Here is a 16,013-nt window from a genome sequence, read left to right as displayed (position 1 = left end):
TACGTGACCGCTAGCGACACAGCTATGTTAGCATAATATAAACAAGCTAACTTTTTTTCCACTCGATAAAAGTTAACGTGAGTGTTCTCGGTGGTCAGGAACAAATGTAATCGCATGGCAGGATGCTGTAAAAGGACCAAACTTCAGCCAGGAGAACAACTGAGATAATCCATCCACAATACGAGGTTAGTCATTCATATACTGCTGCATGGGCTGGGCTGTAGTTACATCCTAAGGTTTTAAAAACTGAGCTTAAATAAATGATTAGCGGTAATAAAAGCCGAGGGAGGTCAACAGGGATCACTGACTGTTTTAGGAGCTTTTTGAGATCAAATAGAAGAAAATACAAAACATTAAACATGTTAACAACACAAAAGCCATATTAAACGCAGACTACTTTAGACCCGGAAGTAGGATTCATCACGTCATCACTTAACAATCGGATTAGAGCGATTAGAACATGCTGTAGGTATTACAGGTACTGTGCTGCAGTGGTTTGTATCATATCTATCTAATAGACTCAATTTTGTACATGTAAATGGAGAGTCCTCTTCACACACTGAGGTTAATTATGGAGTTCCACAGGGTTCAGTGCTACGACCAATTCTATTTACACCATACATGCTTCCCTTAGGCAGCATCATTAGAAGACATAATATACATGTTCATTGCTATATAGACAAAACCCAACTTTATATATCCATAAAGCCAGATAACACACACCAATCAATTTGAAGGAATGTCTTAAAAACATAAGATACCTGGATGATATCTAATTTTATGCTTCTTAATTCAGATCAAACTGAGATTATTGTACTCAGCCCTGAAAATCTAAGAAATATGGTATCTAGCCAGTTTCTTACTCTGGATGGCATTACCTTGGCCTCCAGTAACACTGTGAAGAACCTTGGAGTAATGTTTTACCAGTATATGCCCTTCAATGCACACACAATCATGATCAAAAGTTCAAGACCTCTTAAAAAATGGCAAAAAAAAAATCATATTTTGCATGGTTGGATCTTTGTATTAAACAAACATGTAGGACTGCTTCTTTTCATTTGTGCAACATCTCTAAAATTAGAAATATCCCGTCTCAGATGTCTGTGAAGGTTCTCAGTCATCCAGGTCATCGTAGTCTAAGGAGCTTGGAAAGAAAAGTGTCTGGACTTCTTTAAGTTGCTTGAGAAGCTTCTTCAGTTAGTTTAACTGAAGAAGCTTCTCGGATGAGAGGTGAAACGTCTTCAAGCAGACTCTTTTCTTTCCAAGCTCGTTAGACATCCTGTCTCAGAGTGACGCTGAAAAACTAGTTCATGCATTTATTACTTCCAGGCTGGACGACTGTAATTCATTATTATCAGGAAGTCCTAAAAACTCCCTAAAAAGCCTTCAGTTGATCCAAAAATGCTGCAGCAAGAGTCCTGACAGGGACTAGAAAGAGAGAGCAGATTTATCTTGTACTGGTGTCTCTTCTAGATAAATGGACTGGTATAGCTTGCCTCAATCACACAAGCACTTCTATGATCTTTCTATCTAACATTCACACACAGATGGATGCATTGGAGAGCACCATGGGGTTAGTATCTTGACTAAAGATGTTTAGACTTGCAGACGGGGAAAAAGTCCTGCTCCTTACATACAAGCTCTTAAATAATCAGGCCCCATCTTATCTTAATGACCTTGTAGTACCATATCACCCTATTAGAGCACTTCGCTCTCGCTCTGCAGGCCTACTTGTTGTTCCTAGAGTATTTAAAAGTAGAATGGGAGGGAGAGCCTTCAGTTTTCAGGCCCCTCTTCTGTGGACCAGCTTCCAGTTTGGATTCATGCGACACTCAACTGTTGTTATGATTTGGCATTGTATAAATAAAATTGAATTGAGTCATGGTGTTTTCTGCCTATTGCAGCATGCTGACTCTCACCTGGATGGTACTGGTGGAACTGTGAGAATCCTTTTGTTTTTGAGTGGCTTTGATTCAATAAAACAACTTCTGCTGAGTGAGAAGCTGCTCAGAATGGGTGTTACCACTTCTACTGTCTCCTGGATTGCTGATTATCTGTCAGAGATGCCTCAGTTTGTATGGCTGAGCGGCTCTTTGTCTGGGGTGATCAGTAATACTGGGGCACCATAAGGCATGGTCCTATCTCCATTCCTGTTTACCGTGTACACCTCAGATTTCCAGTACAACAGTGAAACGTGCCACTTGCAGAAGTCTTAGTGACTCTGCAGTTGGGTGTGTTTAGTATGGGCAGGAGTCGGAGTACAGGGAGCTGGTGGAGAACTTTGTGGAGCTGTCCGGAATAAATCATGTCAGCTCTGTTTCACTGTCACTTTCCCCATAAGTAAGAGTCACCATTAAGGTATCATCATCCTCCTTCACTATAAGATGCTCTGCCTTGTCAACAAGACAAAAGAGATGGTGGTTGATTTTTGGAGGATAAAAACTGCAAATAGACCCATCAGCATCATGTGTGAAGAAGCAGAAACAGTGGATAGCTGCAGGTACCTGGGTTTTCACCTGAATGACAGACTGGGCTGAAGGACCAACAGTGATGCTGTACAAGAGGAAGCTCAGGGCAGCAGCAGTGCCAGCGATACATCAGGATCAACAACCTTCACAAGGCTGGAAACATGATTGGTCAGAATTTGGATGTATTTAAGTCAGTGAGGGTCAGCGGTTACTGAACTGCTCTCCATCATGGACAACCCATCACACCTGATCCACTCAACCTTAGAGGCAGCAGAACTCCTTCTCCCTCAGGCTGATTCAACCTCACTGACATAAAGAAGAAAATCAGGAAATGATTCCTACTCTCCTCTGTACAGAAACTCTTCTTTCTGTGACGGGAGAGCACACCTGTCAGGACATAAGACTCCACTCATATATTTGTGTATTATACCTTGCTGCACCTGTTTCTCAAGATTCAAGAAAGCCTTTATTTGTCACATGCAAGTCGCCCTGCAGCAAAATACTAATGTTTTAGAGTGAAAGAACATCCAAGCCCTCCTGGGTTTTAATTGCACCTTAGAACACACATGCATCAACACTACAATGAGCGGGTGGAGGGAGGTTCGGAGTCTTCTCTCACCCCCATTCTCTGCGGCCTGCTGGAGCGGGAGGGCTAGGAGGAGGAGTTGGCCGTCCGACTGCGGTCTGGAGTGTGGAGCCTCCCTGCTGCTACGGAGTCGGGGCGGTCTGCCTCTCCCCACCGCAGGGAAAAGGGTAACACCACCTGGGTCTGGGTGCAGTTCCCCCCTCCAGGGGCAAGGGTACCTAGACCCGGTTAGTAGAGTACGCTTGGGGAGTGTGATCGTGTGTACAGCGTCTCTTTATGTCTGTCTCCACGTTGGTTGAGTGTGGAGTGAGTGCATATGAGAGCATGAGGGTGGGAATGGATGTTTGTGTCTGTGTGTGCCTGTATGTCTGTGTCTATATGTCAGGTTGGGTATCAGACACCACCTCTCTGGGGACATCTCAGGCCCTCCAAGGTTTGGAGGCCTATCTCCACCCCTCCACCACTTCCCCTGCCGGTGGCGGACTCCCTCAGGTGTCGGTGCGTTGGTGGTTCTTTGTGTCTGGGGGTGGGCGTCCAGGTACACACCGGCTCACTCCTTGGCGGCCGCTTATCGGGGCCTGGAACCTGGGGCTCGCTCGGGCCACTTCAGAGGTGGGGTGCCCCCGGCCTCTCGGCCTGGGGCTCGGTCACTCAGGCACAGCTGGCTGCCGGCGGAGCTCACGGGCGCATCACTGCAACTCCCCCTGGCTTCTGCTCCGCGGCTGCTGAGTGAGCCCTCATCTGGGACTCTCCTCAGCTCTTACTGGGACAGTGGCGCGGCTGCCCCTCTGTTGGTCTTCTATGGTCTCTTGTGTTCTGGGGGCCTCTGGATGTCTGGAGTTTTGATCTCCTCCATACCTGCTTCATACCCTGGAGGACGGGGCTGTGGCCCCCCCACACTCCCTAGCAGATCGTTACATGGAGAAACCTTTGGAATACAAGCACGCTGATCCACACAGGTATGCACACGGGTGTTCACTGCTCGTAGACTTAAATTACACCTTTCTTGGCTGCTACTTCGAAGCACATCTGTCCTGCGTGCTGCACAACAACATTGAATATTTAGTATTTACTGCTGTTTACACTTAGCTAGATTAATGCGATGGTGTTGTGTTTAGTATGTTGCTTTGGTTTTTTTGTTTTTTTGCTTGTTTTCTATTCTTCTCTCAACAGGTGATCCAGGAGATTCTTATTTTTTTTCTCCCCCCCTTTCTCACTGTCCCTCTCCCCTTCTGTTTTTCCTTTCCTTCCTCTTTCTTTCTCCCTTTCCTATCCCTCACTCATGTCTGTCCCGTCTGTAACATCTGAAAATAAAATATAATAAATAATAAAAACAAAGATCGACCACATGGACCAATACGGCAATGCCACGAAGATCCATTTGGCAAAGTAAATCCATTGGGTATCCTTGTTGGTCTTCAGACAACAATTCTGACGGCTAAAGAACCAAATGGGACAGGCAAAAAAAAAAAAAAAAAAAAAAAAAAAAAAAAATAGAGTGAAAGAACATCCAGATAATTCAGTTTTAGTTCAATCAGTGAGAAACTGAAGCTTATTTTAAAGAAACAGAAAACTTCATGTCTGAACGTTCCTGCAGTTGGTTTGTGGTTGATGTGGATTTGCTGCTCATGTGAATCCTCCCACAGTGTTTCATTAGCAGCTGTAACCACAGTGACTCTGATAAAACAGGAATTAGCAGAATCCATCTGATATGAAGCTGTGCTTTGAATACCACTTCCCTCCTCTTTGAAGAGTAGTCAGATATCTGTGTTCAGGTTTTTGTACAGCCTCTTCTACACTTTGTATCACTGTGTTTGTAGAGCACAGTAGTAGAGAGCTGTGTCTGCCAGGGTTAGGGCTGCTATGCTCAGATTAGTTGATCGATCTGATGTTTCTGAGTTATAACGTTTATCAGGAATATATTGAGAACCACTGTAGTCTTTGGCTCCTTTCCAGAGTATAAACTGAGGAGGTTGAAGGTCAGAATGATGTCTGTACCAGTGAAGCTCTGGATGTGTATAACTTGTCTCATAGCTACATGTGAGTTTGACAGATTCTCCTTCTGTTTCAGTGACTTCAGGTTGTTGAGGAGTGATTGAGTCTCCAGCTGTTAGTCCTGGAAAAAGAAAGAAGAAAAGTAGTGAAATGCAGTCTGTATATCTGCTTAATGCAGCAGCTTCAACTAAACTTTAATCCCTGTTCTTAAACTCACCTATAATGTGAGATAGAAGCAAAAAGAGGTGCAGCAACATGTCTTTGGAGTTATTAAAGCCAGACAGACAGCACATGAACAATGTTCTTCCACTGCAGCACAATGACCAACAAATAATGTCATTGGATGAGCACAGGTTCAGTGGGCGGGGCCAGTTTAATAGCTCAGCCAATCAAATAGTTTTGTGCTTCCACAGCAGCTCTGTCTCTGTCTCTGATCTTTACTGCTTCATTTCTCTGTTGTCTTTGTCATCAGTCCAATGACACAAGAATCAGAGGTTTAACAGTGTGTGGCTCCCTCTAGTGGATGTTGTGGAGTATTCTGTTGTCTTTGCTCCAAAGGTTTTTGTACAGAGTTTTGCTGTTTCCTGTCACTGTGGGCTGCAGAGCACAGTAGTACACAGCAGAGTCAGACAGCTGAAGCTTCTGGATCTTCAGAGGAACTGATCTGATGCTGGAATCCAGTGTGGATGAAAATCTCTCCTTGAACTCGTCTACTGTGTTTCCATCATCCCCACTAACACGACTCAGAATGAATTTGGGGCTGTTGTTTCCATCCTGTTTGTACCAGAAGAGATAATTATTTGTTACACTGCTCTCATACTGACATCCAAGTGTAACTGTGTCTCCTTCAGCAGCAATGACATCTCCTTGTTCCTGGATCACTTTGTCTTCTCCTTTACACTCTGAGGAAGAACAGAACATGCAGAGGAAGAGATGGATCAATAAACATGATTAAAAACTCACCATTAATCAGACTCACACATTTATTTAAGCAGAGGAAACATGTTGATGTTTGTATCTCACCAAAGAAAAGAGCAGCAAGAATAATCCACAGCCAATGTTCCATCTGTACAACAAGGTTTAAATCAACAGGAGAAACTAGCTGATGTTCAACATTCAGTCTGAGAATTGTTCTCTTCACAGCAGCACTTATTATTGACACAATGGTTGAACACAGTGCAGAAGGAGAGCCCCGCCTACTGGATGATGTCGCCCTCCAGTGGAGCATCTCTGTGGGTTTGCTCTGTTGGTGTTCCAGGATATTGTTAATATCAGAAGATCATTTATACTCATTGAAGGTTTTTTTCTGAGGTATTCATAAACTTGTTCACGTTGCCCCTTCATGTGGCAGCCCTGATATCACACCATCATCTTCACACAGGAAATATTCATATTAATTTCTCTCCACTACGATAAATACAGTGGTTCCCAAACTGTTTTTACTGGGGCCCCCTCTGTTTTACAAGAAAAATGTTTGCGCCCCCCCCACCCCTTCTCGCGCGCACACGTACAAACACATCCTCCAACCACACGCCCATATTTTGCTCCATTGCGGTTTCTTTCACACCTCAAACATTTAGTAAACAATTAAGCAAATACAAGTAATCTGCAATAAATTACAGGCAGTAATAAAATAAACTACTAACTCTGTTACGCTGCGTCCGCACCTACACGGGTATTTTTGAACACGCAGCTGTTTCGTCCACGTAAACGGCGTTTCGAATCACCGAAAACTGAGATTTTTTTTTTTAAAGGTATGCGCCTTTTTCCACGTCACGCTGTGGCCACGTTATTGTTTACATGAGATGAATTGCAGAATGATAGAGACACAATGCTGTTAATCTGACTGTCTGCAGGTTTTACAGCAGTTACTGTCCCTCCATTTACAAAGGCAGAGGCGTCACGGTGTCATTATTTTACATGTAGTTGTTTTTTGTCCTGTGTAATAATATTCAACATTGCATCAATACATTTTTCAAAAAATGCAAAATGGGTTTAAAAACATGAACAGCTGTGGGATCCTGTCTGTGATTTGGAGAGCCCAGCGCTGCTCTCGATGCAGGGAAACTAATCCTGCAGGGAGACCTACCTCGGCACCTGTGCAGGTGAAACCAAAGGGAAGATTTGCTTCACCATATTTTCTTTGGCTTTGAATGAAGTTGGTTTAGAAACATATTCAGCGATGCTTCATCTCCTGCTTTGCGTTTCTGTGGGCGCCCCCTGCTAGCAGTGTCCAAGCGTTTTGTTCCCCCCCCCTTTTTCATACCGCCCCCCCCCCCCCCTGCAATGGCTCTGTGCGCGCCCCCCCCCCCCCCCCCCAGGGGGCGGGCCTCACACTTTGGGAGGGTCTGGATTAATACATGATTTAAATCCCTGGAGCAACCTCTCAGTGTCATGATTACAGGAATGCATCGACTCTAACGCAGCCCACATGAGGCTAAAGCTTTACATGCTTTTATTTTGAGAAGGTTCAAAGACAGGGGGGCAGGTAAGTAGGTTTCCTGCAGAGGGACAGAGCAGGGAGACACCACAGAACTGCCCGAGAGAACGACTGCTGAGTATCAGTGCAGTCAGAATTGCTTATATAGTATTTATTAGAGTCCTTTCTTGTGTTTCACTTTTAGAGTTTCTGTGTCAGGGAGGTAAGTGAAGGCTTCAGAAGGCTGAGTGGGTGGAGAGTGGATGGGCAGGTGAGTTTTCCAGCTCTGTTACAAGTCAGTCCTTTCCAAACAGCAGGCAATGAGACAATCCTTCAGGTTTCAGGTAACTCAAGTCCACAGAGCTATGAGCAGACACAAGAGAACATGGTGAGGTAACAGAAGCTACAAGCACAAACTCATAAGTCATAAATTAAAGCTGAATTACCACCAGAATGAAGACAACAATCTGACAAAGAGTGGATGTTTCAGCTGGACCTTTCATTCCCCAAAACACGAGGAGTTAATGAGATCTGGTTAGGAGGTTAGCAACACTACAAGCACCAACCAGCTTGCAGCCAAAGCTCTGCACAGCCCCATCAGCAATGAGTCCCCAGCCTCACTCAGACTGCTGCCAAAGCTCTGCTGGAGGTGGGAGTTGAAGATCACCTGAACCACTTTGATACGCCAGGCCTGTCCAGCATTCTCCCCCACCACCTGACTCAACTCACCCCCAGATGGTGATCAGATGACAGCTCAGCTCCTCTCTTCACCAGAGTGTCCAGAACACACTGCTGCAGACCTGATGATGCAATTACAGAGTCAAGCATAACCTATACTGTGGTTAGCACACAAGTCCAGTAAAACAGAAACCACCATTGTGTCACTCGGACACATAAAGTCCTCAGAAGCACAATAGAGTTACCAGATGATGCAGCGTCCAGGATCCTGCTCAGAGACCTCAAGAAGGCCAGGCCCTCTGAAATGTTGTTCAGAGCAGAAGCACAGAGGAGAGTCTGGACCTGCCAGAGGGGGAACATCACAAAGTACCAGAGCAGGACAATGATGAAGGAGAGCATCATCATCTGATGTGATGAGTTCAAAGAGAATAAATGGAACAAGCATGAGATGGTCTTCCTGGTTGGACTTTTAGCTTCATGTGAGAGATTTTACCTTAAAGAGATAAACCTCTGTTACTCTGTTTATTTTGCTTCTGCTGCATTTCTGCATGTCCTCATCCACTAAATATAAAATAGTGTAAATGAGCAGCTTTTGATGTTTGACAGTTTTTATTGTGTCTGAACGTTCCTGCAGTTGGTTTGTGGTTGATGTGGATTTGCTGCTCATGTGAATCCTCCCACAGTGTTTCATTAGCAGCTGTAACCACAGTGACTCTGATAAAACAGGAATTAGCAGAATCCATCTGATATGAAGCTGTGCTTTGAATACCACTTCCCTCCTCTTTGAAGAGTAGTCAGATATCTGTGTTCAGGTTTTTGTACAGCCTCTTCTACACTTTGTATCACTGTGTTTCTAGAGCACAGTAGTAGAGAGCTGTGTCTGCCAGGGTTAGGGCTGCTATGCTCAGATTAGTTGATGTAGAAGATGTTTCTGATTTATATCGATTATCAGGAATATATTCAGCACTGCCTCCTTTTCCTTGTTTCCAGAGTATAAACTGAGGAGCTTGAAGGTCAGAATCATGTCTGTACCAGTGAAGTAAAGCAACACCTGCATCTGTCTCATAGCTACATGTGAGTTTGACAGATTCTCCTTCTGTTTCAGTGCCTTCAGGTTGTTGAGGAGTGATTGAGTCTCCAGCTGTTAGTCCTGGAAAAAGAAAGAAGAAAAGTAGTGAAATGCAGTCTGTATATCTGCTTAATGCAGCAGCTTCAACTAAACTTTAATCCCTGTTCTTAAACTCACCTATAATGTGAGATAGAAGCAAAAAGAGGTGCAGCAACATGTCTTTGGAGTTATTAAAGCCAGACAGACAGCACATGAACAATGTTCTTCCACTGCAGCACAATGACCAACAAATAATGTCATTGGATGAGCACAGGTTCAATGGGCGGGGCCAGTTTAATAGCTGAGCCAATCAAATAGTTTTGTGCTTCCACAGCAGCTCTGTCTCTGTCTCTGATCTTTACTGCTTCATTTCTCTGTTGTCTTTGTCATCAGTCCAATGACACAAGAATCAGAGGTTTAACAGTGTGTGGCTCCCTCTAGTGGATGTTGTGGAGTATTCTGTTGTCTTTGCTCCAAAGGTTTTTGTACAGAGTTTTGCTGTTTCCTGTCACTGTGGGCTGCAGAGCACAGTAGTACACAGCAGAGTCAGACAGCTGAAGCTTCTGGATCTTCAGAGGAACTGATCTGATGCTGGAATCCAGTGTGGATGAAAATCTGTCTCCAGCCTCGTTTTTCTCCTCACCAACTTTAAAGCGACTCAGGATGAATTTGGGGCTGTTGTTTCCATCCTGTTTGTACCAGTAGAGATAATGATTTGATAAACTGCTGGTGTTATAGAGACAGTCAAGTGTCACTGTGCCTCCTGCAGCAGCAGTCTCTTCTCCTCTTGCTTGCAGCACGTTGTCTTTTTGTGCTCTGCATTCTGTAAAACACCAACAAACAGTATCAGTGTGCTGTTAAAGAATCACGTCAATGTTGATATCAAAGAAACAGAGTTGTGTTCATACCGAGGCACATAGCAGCCAGCAGCACTGAGATGAACAGAGGCGTCATATCTGCAGTGTAGAGTAACTGTGAGCTACAGCAAGTATAAAGAAGCTGTGATCTCTCTGTTTAGTCTTCATCAACACTAAGTTGGTGGATTAGAAGGAGGAGCCTGATCACAGTGACAGGACTCATTCACAGCCCTGTGTTATTCCCCCTGCTGACAGCTTCACACTCAGCACGTCTTTCTGCTGCTTTCAGTGGAGATCTTGTCTTGGATGAAATCACCTTCAGAAGATCCGGTAGAGGAGTTTTCTTCTTTTAGAAGTTGTGAAGATTTTCCCCTCACAAGACCCCAAATAGTAAAACTTCTCTATTTCTGGCAGCCACTTGTCTGCGACCTGCAGAGGTGACATCAACATTTTATCTGAGAACGTCAGCTCAGGCGGGGAGGTGATTCACTTGTTTGTGGAAGGTTGGTGGTTCAGTTCCTGGCTGCTCCAGTTTGAATGCCAAATATTCCTGAGTATGATACTAACCCCAGGTTGCTCCCTGATGCCTCCGTTGTAGTATGAATGCTTGGTAGAAAACACTATATTCAGTATAATTTATATGGCACCATGTGGGAGGACTTGACTCAAGTGACCAAAGAAGTGCAGGAGACTGATGCTGTCCAGTGTAGCAACTGATTTATTCACCATTTTGTGACCCAAACAATATTTACATAAACAAATAAGAAACTCAACTTCATAATTAACTCAGTTCAAATAAACTTAACTCAACAGAATATTAAGGTCAAAGTGCACACAGCTACACTGACCTGGTCCTTTCTCCTCAAACGCCCGAGTTTTCTGCTTAAATCGTCCACTTAACCAAACTATTTCTTCTCTGGACTATTTCACTCAGTAGATGAACATCATATTCAAACCTGTACTGCTACTCTTTACTGGTGTAATCAATGCATATTATGCAATAAATCTATTTCTCCATAAACCCTCTAAAATCAACTTGATTAAATTACACAAATTCTTCCCCTTCTGCACTTGGTCTCATCCTGTGACCTCAGATGAACCCAGAAGCTATAAAGCAGGAAGTAAAACTACGTTTCCTCCTTTTGTTTCTGGAAGACAGGTAGGTAAGGTAAGTTTAAACAATACAAATAGTTTTTCTGATTTTGGCAGTTTCATGGCCAAAGTGAGTCTGAATGTCTACAGAAAGGCAGTTAATCAGTTAATCTATTCAACAGTTTTGTTGGACCATAACACTATCAAAGGTTTCTTACTGATCCTCATGGTTACATTTTCAAACAGTATTGATCAACATGTGTTCATATAACAAATGGCACAAATTCTTATGAAGACTCTAGAGCGGCTCTTCCTCAACCTCCTCCAACCACAGGTACAACATGCCCAGGACCCACTACAGTTTGCATACAAGGCGGGTGTCGGAGTGGAGGATGCCATCCTGTACCTCCTGCATAGAGCCCACTCACACCTGGATGGGGGAAAAGGCACGGTCAGGATCCTGTTTCTTGACTTTTCCAGTGCCTTTAATACCATCCGGCCCTGTATGCTTCAGGAAAAACTGAACAGGATGGAGGTGGACCCCTGCCTGGTGGCTTGGATCTCCGACTACCTCACCGACAGACCACAGTACGTCAGGCTGAAGGACATCACGTCTGACACTGTGGTCAGCAGCACAGGAGCACCACAGGGAACTGTGCTGTCCCCTCTTCTCTTCACCCTGTACACCTCTGACTTCTGCTACAACTCTGAATTATGCCACATTCAGAAGTTTGCAGATGACACGGCCATCATGGGGTGTATCTGGGATGATCAGGAAGAGGAGTACAGAAGTCTGGTGAGGAACTTTGTCGCATGGAGTCACACAAACCACCTGCAACTCAACACCTCAAAGACTAAGGAACTGGTTGTGGACTTCGGGAGGTCCAGAGAAGGTCCACTGCCGGTTCAGATAGAGGGGGAGGAGGTGGAGGTGGTCAACAAGTACAAGTACCTCGGGCTGTGGGTGGACAATAAACTGGACTGGTCATGCAACACAGAGCACCTGTATAAAAAAGCCCAAAGCCGACTGTACTTCCTCAGGAGGCTGAGGTCTTTTAACATCTGCAGGAAGCTCCTGAGGATGTTTTACCAGTCGGTGGTTGCTGGAGTACTTTTCTATGCTGTGGTGTGCTGGGGGAGCAGCACAGCAAAGAGGGACTCATCCAGGCTGGAGAAACTGATCAGGAGGGCTAGCTCTGTGGTCGGCATGAAGCTGGACACTCTGGTGACAGTGGCAGAGAAAAGGACATTAAAGAAACTGATGGACATTATGAACAATGCTGGGCATCCTCTGCACACGGCCATTAACAACCAGAAGAGTCTGTTCAGTGACAGGTTGCTTCTCCCAAAGACAAGAACTAACAGACTTAAAAACTCCTTTGTCCCACACGCCATCAGACTGTTTAACTCCTCTCTGGAGGGGAGAGGGAGGGGAAACAGGGGGACAAAGGAGGGGGGAACAACTAAGCTGTAGTGCCTCTTCACCTCACTGTGCAATACCTTTGTTAAAAGTCAACAGTGCAATAGACTCCATACTCGAAATTTGCAATTCACTTGTATTTTTATTTTTATTTTTTATTTTTATTCCTATTTATTCTATTTATCCCCTTTGTATATTTTATTTATATTTGTCTCTGTATTTGTATATGTGTATATATATAATATTCTGTAACTCTGTAACTTCTGTTGGTGCTGTGCTTTTGGAAACCAAATTTCCCAGAGGAACCCACCCGAGGGATTAATAAAGTTCTATCTTATCTTAGTTCTTCACTAATAAATGGTAGATATATTTACCCTTAATATATGGGTCATGTGATTTGAACATGCAGGTTAAATGCTTCATGCAGTCACTCCCCCATATAAACACTTCATTGGGAGCAAGCATATATATATGAGTATATATCATTACACACAATTTATCCAAGTAACTACGATTACGTCTCTAGTGTATACAGGTGTATATGTCAGGATGAAATCCACATCAATTTACTGCGAGTTTGCTGTGATTGGTCTGATGTTCACAGCTGGAGTCAGACAGGTTTCTGCAGTCAGGAGGAGGAGGAGGCTCACATCTCATTCACTTCCCCTGAAGCTCATCACAGCTGTGTTATGATTCTGTATCCTAACAAAGGTGTGTGGCTCCCTCTAGTGGATGTTGTGGAGTATTCTGTTGTCTTTGCTCCAAAGGTTTTTGTACAGAGTTTTGCTGTTTCCTGTCACTGTGGGCCTCACAGCACAGTAGTACACAGCAGAGTCAGACACTGCAGCAGAGGAGATGCTCATCTTGATTTCTTCTCCCTCCACTTGAATCTTCAGTCCAGGAGTTTTTTCTTCTCCTACTGATCCTGAAGGTGAGTGTGAGATCAGGAGCTCAGGTGCTTTTCCTGGATGTTGTCGATACCAGAAGAAATAATTAGCAGCACCTTTAGAGTAAGTGTAGGTCAGAGTAACTGTGCTGCCTTCTACACTGGACTCTTCATCTTTGGATGGAGTGAGGTCTTCACAGCCCACACCTGAAAGATGAGATGACAGTATTAAATGTGGGGACGTTAATGAATCATTTGAGTTGAACATAGTTTCCTGTGTAGGTGAGCAGACCTGTGAGAGTGAGAAGAATCAGAGGAAACACACAGTGATGTAATGACAGCATGTTGAGGAACATAAAGTTTGTTTTGTGTTGAACTCTGTTGAATGTGGAGGTTTTTCTCTCTTCTATAGTTCAGTAACAGCTCAGCTCCTCCCTGAATCTCTGCTCCTCCTCTCTGCTCTCAGTCACTCCTCCTCCTGTGGTTTGCAAACTTGAAACCCTGTGAGGTGGGAGGGTCACTGGAGTTAAAAATACAGGGATCTCTCCCAGATTATGTCACCTTCGAGCTGAGCTTCTTCAGAAATATTTAATATATTAAAAAAAACAGCTGTGGTAGAATATAAAGTATGATGTTGTCAGGTAAACAATGGAAATAGATCCCAATAAATTTCAGCATCAGACAATATGTCAATAAAAAATATCTATTTATGCCATGAAGTTGTTGTGCAGATGCTAATCATGGACGAGGTTTGGACCTAGCAGAGCTGTGACGTCATTTCATCCAGCATCCCTCTCTGCAGTTATGAGCTGCTTAAAACTGTTCACCTTTAAGCAGGTCTGGGCTGCTGGTGTGTTTCTTATTCACTCACTATGAGTTTAGATAACTGTCTCCATTTTAATCATTAGTTATTATTATTCTCCGGCTCTCTTCAACAGCATTTCTTTATTGTGTCTTCCTCCCCTCACCAACTTGTTGCATTGGTTGTCTCAGGTGGACTCAGACGATAACTTTTCACTCAGTATGTAAGGATGCGTCTCAAAGTGTGTTTAAAAGAGAAGAACGGGTTTATAAGAGGGGAAGGTTTTTATGGCTGAAAATATATAAAAATATCAGAATAAACATGTCGATTCTTCTTTTTGGATTTTAACCTATTGTTGGGGTTCCCAGAACTTAACCTCCACAATAATGGAGGGAATACTGCATAGATTTAGACAAAGATATATAGATATATATAATATAGATATAGATAACAATGAATTAAACTGACAAACACAAGCTTAAACATCTCACCCCAACAAGTTGATGAAGGCCAGATATTGACTGTGGTATCATTTTAACATCTCAGACACGGAATAACAATTATGAAAGGACGGCAGCAAAATGATTTGCTGCTTCTGAAGGAGTTTCCACAAAAGCTTCAACTTTTGCAGCCACTGCTTATCTGACTCTGATTTTACTCCAATAACTTTCTTTCTGATTAAGATTTGCACACCATTAAGCACAAAATTAGGCACATTTTAAATATGCTAAATCTGATACATTTGTTTATCAAATATAGCTTTTGCTGTTTGACTGTATTCCTTAATGTCTTTGTCCTTGAACGTTCCTGCAGTTGGTTTGTGATTGATGTGGATTTGCTGCTCATGTGAATCCTCCCACAGTGTTTCATTAGCAGCTGTAACCACAGTGACTCTGATAAAACAGGAATTAGCAGAATCCATCTGATATGAAGCTGTGCTTTGAATACCACTTCCCTCCTCTTTGAAGAGTAGTCAGATATCTGTGTTCAGGTTTTTGTACAGCCTCTTCTACACTTTGTATCACTGTGTTTCTAGAGCACAGTAGTAGAGAGCTGTGTCTGCCAGGGTTAGGGCTGCTATGGTCAGATTAGTTGTTGTAGGTGATGTTTCTGATTTATAACGTTTATCAGGAATATATTCAGCACTGCCTCCTTTTCCTTGTTTCCAGAGTATAAACTGAGGAGCTTGAAGGTCAGAATGATGTCTGTACCAGTGAAGTAGAGGATAACTTGAAGTTGTCTCATAGCTACATGTGAGTTTGACAGATTCTCCTTCTGTTTCAGTGACTTCAGGTCGTTGAGGAGTGATTGAGTCTCCAGCTGTTAGTCCTGGAAAAAGTAGAGAAAATGAAGCCATCAGACTAACATTGTCCATGAGGCTGAGAGGAGAAGACAGTGGAAATGAGGAAAAGTAGGACAGAAGTAAAAATCTACAATCCTCCAGACCAATGATGCATTTCTAGCAGAGTTCAGAGCAGAGAAAGAAATGTTGCGTTCTGAGAAAGAGACAAAAGTTCACCTATGAAGTGAGATGAAAACAAAAAGAGGTGCAGCAACATGTCTTTGGAGCCGCTGAAGCCAGACAGACAGCACATGAACAACGTTCTTCCACTGCAGCAGATTCACCAGGTTGTGCTTTTATTTCCTCAAACTTTTTGCTCTCCAGACAGAAATCATCTCATTGGTTGAGCTGGACGTATGT

General features: G+C 43.5%; 1 protein-coding gene across 1 annotated transcript in view; it reads left to right on the top strand.

The window, feature by feature from the left end:
• The window catches only part of LOC309693941 (uncharacterized protein), a 60,446-nt gene that overhangs the window by 9,194 nt on the left and 35,239 nt on the right, over window positions 1-16,013 (top strand). The gene's annotated exons all lie outside the window — the stretch shown is intronic.

Source organism: Aulonocara stuartgranti (assembly GCF_965226115.1).
Source record: "Aulonocara stuartgranti genome assembly, chromosome: 18".
Classification (NCBI taxonomy): domain Eukaryota; kingdom Metazoa; phylum Chordata; class Actinopteri; order Cichliformes; family Cichlidae; genus Aulonocara; species Aulonocara stuartgranti.
This window is presented reverse-complemented; position numbering and strand designations above follow the sequence as displayed.